At 45.8% G+C, this 11,278-nt stretch overlaps 1 protein-coding gene across 6 annotated transcripts in view; it reads right to left on the bottom strand.

Moving 5' to 3' along the window:
* Frmd6 (FERM domain containing 6) overlaps window positions 1–11,278 on the bottom strand; it is a 242,514-nt gene that overhangs the window by 70,898 nt on the left and 160,338 nt on the right. For 3 of the 6 annotated variants that reach the window (XM_031357083.1, XM_031357089.1, XM_031357088.1), the window contains exon 1: window positions 8,101–8,244. The exons of the other annotated variants lie outside the window; for them this stretch is intronic. The gene's annotated coding sequence lies outside the window, so the exon portion shown is untranslated. Of the gene's footprint in view, window positions 1–8,100; window positions 8,245–11,278 lie in introns of those variants that run through there. 6 annotated transcript variants of the gene reach the window in all.

Here is an 11,278-nt window from a genome sequence, read left to right as displayed (position 1 = left end):
TGTGTGTGTGTGTGTGTGTGTATTAAACAACTGTTCATCCCAGTACTGGCGCTTTCTCTAAAAGGGCTCATGGGAAGTTCTACAGGGTGTATGAGCAGAAACCAGGGTCCTCTGCTACCCTTAAGTTTGAAAGTACTTTACCCAACATTAGTGACCATAAAGAGGATATTTTTAATAAGTGGATTTATGGCTTGATATCTGTAAAGGAAAATCCCAATTAGAAGGGAGGTGAGGGAACTTCTTTCCATCAATTAGTGATCAGTGGCAAAGGCCAGCTGCTCCTCCTGCAGCACAAACTGTCCAATATTTGAACAGAAATCAATAGGGTTTTTGTTGTTGTTGTTTGTTTTTTTTCGAGACAGGGTTTCTCTGTATGGCCCTGGCTGTCCTGTAGGTTTTGTTGCCTGCTTTTCTTGAGAAGAAAATCTGATGAACTAGCAGTAAACAAAGGCAACCTTGGAAAAGCCTATTTATCTTTTCATACGTAGTTTCCTCTTGGTAATAGGTAAAACCATTTGACTGCTTACTGTATGTCGAAAACCAGGCTGCTTGTCTTGCATGTACCATTTCATCTAACAATCACAAAAACCCTGTGGGACAGGTAATCTTTCTATCACCCATCACTTTCCAGAAGAGAAGGAGATGCAAAGCACGGGTAATTTCTCCAGTTACCCAATGGAGAACAGCAGAGTATGGTTTCCAGGGAGTGACTCTGAAGCTACCCAATGGAATCTGGGCCAGCATACTAGAGACACACAGTCATGATGACAGGCTGCTCTGGAGTCAGCCTGGTGCCTACCAGCAAAGGAAAGAGTGAAGAAAATTTGGTACCCCGACCCCGAGTGTGTGTGTGTGTGTGTGTGTGTGTTACTTAATCATAAAGTAAATCATTTAAATGAGATTAAGCCAAAGTCAGAAAGACATATATCACATTTTCTTGAATACATGGTCCCTAGATGTTATATACATGTATGAAATTCTTATGTGAGTGCCTATGACATAAAAAGAGAAGCAATAATAGCTGGATAAAGGCAGGGCATGAGGGAGGGAGGGGTACACACAGCCAAATCCCATGACACATGTGAATGGAAACATCTTTTGAAACCTATCACTGTGTAAAATGAGTACCTGCTAACTTAAAAAAAAAAAAATTCATCTGCTAGCCAGTGGTGGCACACACCTTTGCAATCCCAGCATTTAGGAGGAAGAGGCAGATGGATCTCTGAGTTTGAGGCCCGCCTAGTCTACAGAGTTCTAGGACGGCTAGGGTTGTACAGTGTCTTGGAAAAAACAAACGAACAAAACCCCTCATCTTACTTCCCTGCCTCTTTTATACTCTCCTCAAAATGTCATGGCCTTTCCTCTTGTGACTTTACTGGGCATGCATCAGAGCTCCAGATCTTTGGTCAGTCTATCTGAACATTTCCAAGATTATCCATGATTAAATTCTGCTGCTGAAAGTAGTACCTCATTCCAACAGGGATGATGGTGACATGCTCTTACTTAAATTTTCTGTAATTCTATCATCCACTGTCACCTTTTTAATGGGCCTAAACTGAAATATTGTACCTTGTCTGGAACCATGAAAATGTCCTCTATTCTTCAGGGAGAATGAGAGAGTGAGTCTCCACATCCTTCTCAAGCTCTTGGGTTCATCACTGGGTCTCTCAGTGAGATCACCGTCCTAGGGTTCTTGTTAAGCACTTTCTGGGTGGGTCACAGCACTCAACATCAGAATTTCAACACTGTTTTTGGTGAAGACTGGATGGTTTTGAGGATATTTATTTGCTGGGGGAGAAGATGCAGAGAAAGGGAAACTGCAGAGAGGGGAAAAGCATAAACGGAGGAAACAACAGCAAATTAAAAGGTCCTCAAGAGGGATGGAGGGATGGCTCAGAGGTTAAGAGCACTGGCTATATGTAATGCTGGGGGACTGGGATTTGATCCCTGATACCCACATCGTAGCTCACAACTGTCTGTAACTCTTGTTTCAGGGGGATCGGACGCCCTCACACAAATGTACATGCAGTCAAATCACCAATGGACACAAAATAAAATAAAAATAAATTATTTTAAAGATGGTCCTCAAGATACCCACTCGGCATTTGCAATCCAACACCTTACTGGCCAGCCTAGACAGGAGGAAGATGAGATGAATGGAGAAGGGGGAAGAAAGAAATCCCAACAGCTCAGTGTGGAGAGCACCAGTGGAGGGGAAAAGAGGAACCGAGACATCATCTCACTACAGATCCATTTTGACAGACAGATTGGACCATCTGAGCAGAGCCACACAGCAGTGTGGAGTGAATCGGAACAGGGCAATCATCCTCTAGGCGCGGAGCCTCCAGGCAACCTAGAATGGGAAGCACTGGGCTCCAGCCCTGTGTTCTCCCCTGCAGGGCAAACCCTGCACGGGTCAGGGCAGCAGCCCTCTGTTTAGCAACTGGCTGGACTGCACCAGGTCCGGAGAAGCTCCCAGGTGGCATGGTCCTTAGGGTGAGACTTCGTATGAGTCATCCCACCTCTAAAAGAACGATGGTTAGCTGATAGGTCACCTAAGGCCCCTTTGCCTATCTTTGATGCTTAGCTGAAGTCTGGCCACGGGCTACTGACACGATTTGAACTGTAACCCATAAACCTTGAGCTCCACGTAGATCCCGCAGTGTGGCTGCTGCTCCTGACCTTTTTCATCCTTCCATACCCTGTTTTTGAAGTTATTTCTGTTGCTTTTAATCTTAAGATTATACTCTCAGTTCTGAAGTACTCAAATTTTATTGAAGTCATCAGAAGATTAGTCACTACCTGTCATTCCCACACACTACCCAAGTGTACATTAGTAGAATTCGGAAACAGACATATTAATTGCCAACACTTAACACCGATTTCTATGTAAAACGTGACACCGTGGGGCTAAAGAAGACACACCACACAACCCCCCAGAAGGGAAAATAAACAAGAAAACCAACCAACAATCTATATTTGATCGCATTTAGAGGAAATCCAAGAACAGATCAAAACTAACCTATTAGATAAGAAATCGGAATGGTGGTCATCCTTGGCCCAGGATAGCTTTGGACCAGACGATTCTGAGTTGTGCACTTCTCTGGACACATATAAGTGAGCAACAGATTCAAAGAAATAAGGACCAGTAAGGACCAAAAGGTAGGAAAGAAAGCCAGCCAGCCACTGAAACTGTGCAGCACATGCTGTTTCCTGTGGGGAGAACATTAACTACATTTCTATTAATGTGGCCAGAGAGCCAGCTCCTGAGTTTGCTTTACTTTAGGGAAGACTTTCTCTCTTCTGTGACACCATGGCTCTACGCTAATATAAAACATCATTTTCTATAAATCACAAGATTGCTGGAAAGCATCTGAGGATACCCCAGGATAATCCACGAAGGATGCCCTTGTATCTAAATTGATGCTTTTGATCAGAATCTTGCCCTGTGGGAACATGATAAACACAGTCACCTGGTTAATGCCCGAATCCTTAGTTTCTTACTATTTGAACTCTGCCTCAATGGGCACGCAGAGTGGGGGAAAGAAAAGCAAGAAAACTCTGAGCTAGAGACAAAGTCGGGGGAAGCCCCAGGTAAATGCTGCCTTCTCCTTAAGACTCTAGTTGGTTCATCTGTGAGTTTGTTTGAACACATTTTTCTCTTCCTGGAGCAACAGAGCCAGTTGTCAGATCAGGTTTTTTTTTTTTTTTTCCTTTCTTCTCCTTCTCAGTGTTCTGTAGTCTTTCTTTGATCAATTTGATATACTGCACAATCAATCCACTCGATGCATACAAAGAGTGACCATATACAAACTTGCACCAAAAGTAATTACACCACTAAATCATGAAACATAATGAGTGTGCAAAGTGCCTACTTCTACCCCAAACCTAAGAATGTCAGCATTGCTGCTGAAGCACCCTTTGGTCCCAGTTTTTAATCAAGAATGTATTAATAGCTTTCTAAAACACTTCTGACCAATTAAATGTCGGTATAATCAGTAGCACTTACATACAAAAGTTTCCACTCTTTGACAGGAGATGTGGCTGGGTGGGGGTGAGCAATAATGACATTCAGTCCATACACATGACTTAACAGCAAACTAGTGAATCAACATAAGCGGGGCAAGGTTTCCAGGACAACAATCAATTGCCAGCCCATTCCAGGCTGTATACAGACCCCTAGGCACATCAATTCCGAATTTGCTCTTTGCCCAGCTAGAAAGATATTCTTTCAATTTCTATTTTCAGATAAAAAGTTCTCCCTACTTCAACATTGATTTTTACTATTTATCCTTCTAAGTTTAAATTTTCCAAGTAACCCAGCGCTCAATATCCTGCTATCTAGTTCCTCTCAAATTATCCCTTAATTTGTTCCTTCTTGCTTATGTAGGTCAGTAAAGCCCTTCCCCAAGACAATGGGTAAACTGAAAAGCTCTCTTCTCAACTATCCCCCATCCAAAGTTTAGCCAGAGAGGCAGCAATACCACTCTTCCTGCTTAGCTTTAGAGAAGATGGGTTTTAATTACAATTTCACTACTCATAAAACACCTTCACAGAAATCACGTTTCACGCATAACCAGAACATAGCAAAGTTACCAAATGTGTAGTTACGTAATCATACAAAAGCCAGGTGGTTCACACTTTTCATCCTAGTACTAGGAGGCAGAGGCAGGCAGATCTCTGTGAGTCTGAGGTTAGCCTGGTCTACACAGGACAGCCAGAGTTATATACAGTGAGACACTGTCTCAAAAAAACCAAACCAACCCAACCAAAAGACAAAAACAAAACAAAACAAAAAAACCAATTCCACAATCATACAAAGACTTCCTAAAAAACACTTGGTTGGAAATGTCCAACCAAGACAGAGCTCTCTTAACTCCGGTGTTACAAATCTATCAGTCTGGCTGGGTGTGGTGGTGCACATCTTTAACCCAAGCACAAAGGAGGCAGAGGCAGGCCTATCTCTTCCAGTTCAAGGCTACCATAGTCTACAGAGTGAGTTTCAGGCCCAGGGCCATTACATAGAGGAACCCTGTCTCTAGGAAAACAATCACTCCATCTTCTTGTTTAAACTGTGCTTCTTTAGAGTAAGGACGGAGAAGAGGGTTGAGATTAGTCAAACAACACGATACACTTGAAGCCACAAACTCTTACTGCTGAATTCTAAGGAAGACTGTAAACACCTGAAATGTGTTTGTTTGTCCCCTCCACCCCTGTTTAAAAAAGAAAAGAAAAAGAAAAAAGCTAGACTCAAATAACTAAAACCAACGCTCTTTAAGGCGAGTTACCCTAAAGGATATACACCTCCTGGCCTTCCCCGCAGAAGCAGGGTCCATGTACTACACTGGAACACTATGAGGGACTTATTAGGAGTAACAGGAAAATAGCCCTCTCTGCGTACGTGCAGAAAGCTTTCTATTCTTGAGAAGATTTAAAATAACATTAAAGAGACTTTGGAGAAAGCCCATGAAATTCAGACTTCAATTCAGAAACAGGCCTATGGGATAATTTGTGGATGCCATCTGGGATCCAGGCAGCCTCATCAACAAAAGGGAAACTTGTTGAGATCATCCAAATCTACAATTCACATACATTTCTACATCTGGACTGAATTAATCTTTTCTTGGTACTGGCTTTCATGTAATAAAATAATTGTTTGCAGGTTTTATTTAAAAGAAAGAAAGAAAGAAAGAAAACATGGCTTTAGAAATCAAAATGTAAAACAACCAAGTTGAAAACTACAAAGAATTCCTTTATCAGAAAGTTAGTTGTGAGACAGGAGTCATTTACACAGAACTCTTAAAAACTGAGGGCGCAGTCCAAAACAATTCTATTTGAAACCTGCATTCCAAGCAACTGCCACAAAAGGCTACACAGCCCATTATGTCATAAGTTCTGAAAGCCAAAAGCTTTATAAGCATAGTTAAATGTGGAATGGTCTTCAACAGCTCCCAATTCAGCCAACTCAGTGGAATGACAGATTTTTAAAAACCTGTAGTGCACACTGGCATTTTGTTTTAAGAGAAGGGCCTCAGCCTGCCCGGGTTGCCTTCAGGTATTTTCCTGAAAGCTAGGAGTATCTACACCCTCAGACTGTGTATCTGAAATTGATGTCTTACCCCTGCTAACACCAAAAAGGAAGCAATGGAAAAAGACAGAAAGATTTTTCTGTCTCAAAATGTTTTTGAGCCCTGCAACAACTGTGGTTAGTGTTGGCCCATCAGTGTCAGATCGCAGGTATTCCTGCAAGCAACTCAAAGCGGGTAGATGGGCACGGGGGGGGGGGGGAAGGGGGGGGGGGGGGGGGGGGGTAAGGGGGGAGTGTGGGGGGGAGTTCTAATTACAGTCAGTCAGCTTTCTGGAGAAGATATCTTGCAGATAGCTTGATATAGGATATCCGCTGGGGGACCCTCTCCATCCAATAACCTACCAGAGGTCTACTTTACTATGAAATATGAAGTCGGTGTGTTTACAAACATACCCTCCCCCTAAAACCCTCACATTTCAATGTCAACCACCTCCAATTGTGGAGTATTCTCATTTTTAACGTAAAACTATAATTTCTCAAAACCACACCCAAGGAAAATGATTAGGTGCGAGAAGTTTTACTACAAAGGACCTGAGCAAAAGGCATCTGTTTTCCTGCTCCTTTCTGCTCTCTTCCCCTCCCCCACTCTCCATCCTGCAAGCCATTTGTAGGTCTTGGCTGTTAAAACTTTCTACAGCAGTCTCAATACTTTAGATTCGGGATAAAAGAAAACAAACAAACAAAAACTCTTTTTGTCCTTTTAACAAAGTCGGGCCTAAATTTATGCACTGCTCTTAAGAAAACTCAAAAGTCACAAGCCTTTTAAATGACAGATGTATTACGGAAAAATTTCCCCACAGAGTTTTTGATGCTGTGAAATATCAACTCCCTGAAACCACAGAAAGGAAATGACTTACATTCTTGGAAAATGAAGCCACTAGCAGCTTTCTCCAAAAGCATTCTCTAATCCCCAAAGTACACACTGTGGCAACAGGGGGTATTTCGTGCAAAAACTAAATGTAGGTAGATGCTTCGAAAACCGGTCAACAAACCTCACTCGGTCCAAAGAAAGGGGGAGGAATCATGCGTGGAAAATCTGGCAAGGTACACTTTCCCTTCCACGTTCAAACGTGCCGAGAATCCTTGCACAAGTTTTCCTTCTCCACTGTGGGCACTACACAGCTCCCGGGTGCAATGCTAGCAAAACAGACTGGCTGCTTATATAAATAAATAAACAAATCCCCAAAAGATGTAAGGGGGCCACTGAGCCAGTATTTCTTCCGACACTAGCCACACAACTGTACGGTCTGAAAATTGTGTCAGCTTTTATTCCAACTTTAAATGTGCTTGTTTTGACAGCTTTCCATCTATCCCTGCCTTTAAGAAAGCGCTCCACCATTAGGCTAAGCCATTCCAGAACTCCAAGTTGTTTAAATCCTGTAGACTTCACATGGGTGGCCCTGAGCTGTCCACATTCCCGGAGGGGAGGCTAGTGGTCTCCTTTACCTGGTCGTGTTAAGTTCCTCCAGAAACCAAAATTCTGCAGGCCGCACCCCGGACTCGTGTGTCCCCGAGGCCCCCTTCAGGGGTTTCCCACACTAGGCACTGGCGGGGGGGACACCGGACAGCCGCGCTGGGGAGCCTTCCCGAAGCTGGCTGGCCGGCCTGCGCGCACAACAGGCAACACCGCACATCGCTCGGGTACACGGGACTCACCGCTGGTCCCAGCTAGTCACAGAAGGGGTGCTACAGGCAGGCGCCCCTCGAGCCAGAGTCCCGAAGATCGGGGCGCAGGAACGCAGAGCCCGGTTCCCTAGCTCTGCGCTTCCCCCGCGGCCGAGGCTGCCCGGGGGCCCCCGGCCTCCCGCCCCGGTGTGGGCGAGCTCCAACTCGCGGAGAGGCGACCTGCCCGCCCGGTGCCCGACGCCCAGAGAGCCCCGTGAGAAAGAAGAAAGACGCCGAGAGCGGCAAAGCCAGGAATCGCACTTTAGACCAGCAGGGGGCACAGCGGCGGCCAGGGCGCGCCGTCCCAGAAAGGGGGCCAGCGGGCCGGCGCCCGCTCCCGCGCGTACCTCTAAAGTCGCCAGCGCCAGGCGTCCGACTCAGAACCAGCGTCTGCTCCAGCGGCGCCGAGCCTACTCGCAGCTCCCCGCACTCCTGCTGCGGCCAGACCAACACGGCAGCTGCCCCGCCCCCCGCCCCCGCCTTCCGCTCCGCCCCCTCGAGTCCACGCCCACGGCCCGCCCGAGACACGCCCTCCCGGCCCGAGGCCCCGCCCCGCCCCAAGTCGGAGGCGGAGACCGAGCGGCGGAAGAAGCCGAGAGCTGGGCGATCGAGGCTGCACGTGGAGCGCTGCCCTCCGCGTCCCTCCCTGGACCCAACCAAGAGTCCTGAGGAGGGGTGAAGAGACCCAGGGACCGGGGGAACGCGGGGGAAGCTTTCACCCCTCTAGCCATCGGATAACCGAGTCGGGCTCAAGGATGTTATATAGAGTGGGCTGTGCTTTGCACGCCTTTCCCCATGAGACAGAGGCCGCGGTGCGAGGGTAATAGACTGTCGGCTCACCCCTCCGTCTGAATGGTCCCCCTTCTCCGCTGGTGTCCCCCGCACACCCTATTCCCCGGGCGCACATCACAGGCCTAGACGGGTTACTTGGGGGTGGTTGTTTTACCTGAGCTGCCGCTTAATAATGCGGAACTGGGGCGGCCCCTGCGAGAAGAGGCGGTCCCTAGTACAGGAGACTTCGTGACTCCCCTATTCCTTCCCTTCAGGCGCCCACTTCGCCCTCACGGTCTTTATCTAGCGTGTGGGCTGTGAGTGCCGCCCAAGCCCATCCGCCCCCGCTCAGTCTGTCTCTCTTGGTTGAAACAGCTTCGGCCTGTGGCCCTCAAGATGATGCGTACCCTTGGTGAAGGTGGCCTGCGTGGCTGTGAGCAGTGCAAAAGACAGCCCTAGATGATTTCAATAGCCCCAAAGACCCCAAGCAGAATGGAGGTTTCTTTGCTCCTTTTGGTAGTCAGGTGAAGAAGTGAGGTCCACTTGTTTGTTCTGCATCTATCTGGACCTGCTGCGGTGTCTGGCAGTAGAGGGACCCAACTGCCACCCACAGAGCTACAAGCTTCTAGGTGTTGTGTGGGCGTTGCTGCTCCAGTGAGGAGGGTCTGAGTGTCTAGCTTTTTCATTTAGGTGCAGACACCTGAGGAAGAGCACTTGATACCCACAGAAGCTAGCTTTGAAATAGCTGATTGCTGCGACTAAACACCAGGACCCAAACCAAAGCGTTCATTTCAGCATATAACTCTCAAGTCACACTGCATCCCTGAAGGAAATCAGGACAAGAACTCAATGTAAAAACCCGGCATCTGGATTGATGCAAAGGCCATGGGAAAATGTTTCTTATTGGCCAGGCTCAGCTTGCTTCTTGATGTATGCAGGACCACCAAGCCAGGGATGGTAGCCCCTCTCCCTTCCATGTGAGCTGGGCCCTCTGTCATCAATCATCAGTTAGAAAATTCACCAAGGGCTAGTATGGTTGGGGGCACGTCTCAGTTGAAATTCCCTCTTGCCAAATAATCTAGCTTGTGTCAAATGGACATTAAAAACCAGCCAGCCAGCCTGGTGGGCCATGGTGGTGCAGACCTTTAATTCCAGCACTCGGGAGGCAGAGGTAGGCAGGTGGATCTCTGAGTTTGAGACTAGCCTGCTCTACAGAGTGAATTCCAGGACAGCCAGGGTTACACAGACAAGTCTTATCTTGGAAAAACAGAACAAAACAACAACAACAAACTATCCGCACACCTTTCAATTGCCTTTCCACTTTGGAGACCATGAATAATAAGTTGTTGCTGGCTTTCACAAGTGTGGAAGCACATACAAAAAAGACATTTTTTCTCTCTCTTTTTATATTTACTCTGGATGAGTGAAAGTGGGTATTAATTGGTAATTAATTGCTGTCTGATGAGCTCAACCAGCACACAGATAAGAAACATTACCATTTTGGAAGAGTTCCTAAATCCGATTTATTTTTAGGTTTCCTATATGAAAATCTAGCAGAGAAGAAAAGCCCAGCATACTGTTAGACTGTGAAACATAACTGCGATTATAAAACAGTCAGGCAACCCAAAGAGCAGAGGATTTTAAGGAGCTTTTAAAAAAAGTGTTTAAGACTGGACTTATTGTCTAGGACTAGACTGTGGTAAAATTTACTATGTGAAATTTTTTTCTGAATTGTAATGGTCATATCAACAGCATGAAGACCACAATAATCACTCTTACATGATATATCTTGTAAATAATTTTGAACTATCTAATTCGGTTTTATAAACCCCTGCAACATAAAATAACACTTGGAAGCAGCATACAGTCCACTAAAGATAGAAAGGGGACTGAGAAACGCTGCGTTGCTTATCATAGGATGTATTTCTAATGTGCTCCTTACAACGAGGAAGGCAGTTCTGTATGGGATCTAATTTATTTTAACTAGTCCAATGAGATGTTTCTCTGAAGTGGAATACTTCACCAAGTGATGCATCCTGCATACCTTAAATGATTACTTTTTCTGAAGCATTTAAGGATCAGCATTTGTATCGTTGTCTTTCTTTGGATCGAGTCCATGGGTGTATTAAGTCCCAACAATGCAGCATAGGGTTAGCCCTGGGATTCAAAGATTAAAAACATCCCTGAATCCTAAAAGCAGATTGGGAGGATAGGCATACTGTTCTAGAGCTGCAACTTCCTCATTGCTAAGATAGAGCCTCTCTGGAGGATCAGGGCACAGGCCTGGAGGCTGCAGGAGAACATTAGACACCCGTGGGAACACAAGTTTGCCTGGGAACCAGTCCTTCTCAAACCTGTCAGCATATTGGGATCATCTGGAGATTAGCAATGACTATGTACTGTCTGGACTATATAACCTTGGCTTTGGAACACTTTTAATATCCCCATATTAAGTGGAGAAATACTTGGGGCCAGGGGTTAAAGTGTTTTCAGGTATGGACACAGAATAAGAAATATCCAGAAGCATGCCTTTCTTTTAAAGCATGATAACCATACAGCTTACTCCTGAGAGTCAAGAATCATATGGGCTTTGTCTGTCTGTCTGTCTGTCTGTCTGTCTGTTGCTATGTATTCCTGTCTAGCTTCAACTTGTGGTAATTCTCATCCTTTTTCTGATTCCTGAGTGTTCTCAGAGAGCAACTGAGGAATCAAGAGCTGAAATGCTGCTCTGAGTCTTTTAAGATCCATATGTAG

The sequence above is a fragment of the Mastomys coucha genome, unplaced genomic scaffold (genome assembly GCF_008632895.1).
Source record: "Mastomys coucha isolate ucsf_1 unplaced genomic scaffold, UCSF_Mcou_1 pScaffold6, whole genome shotgun sequence".
Lineage (NCBI taxonomy): Eukaryota > Metazoa > Chordata > Mammalia > Rodentia > Muridae > Mastomys > Mastomys coucha.
This window is presented reverse-complemented; position numbering and strand designations above follow the sequence as displayed.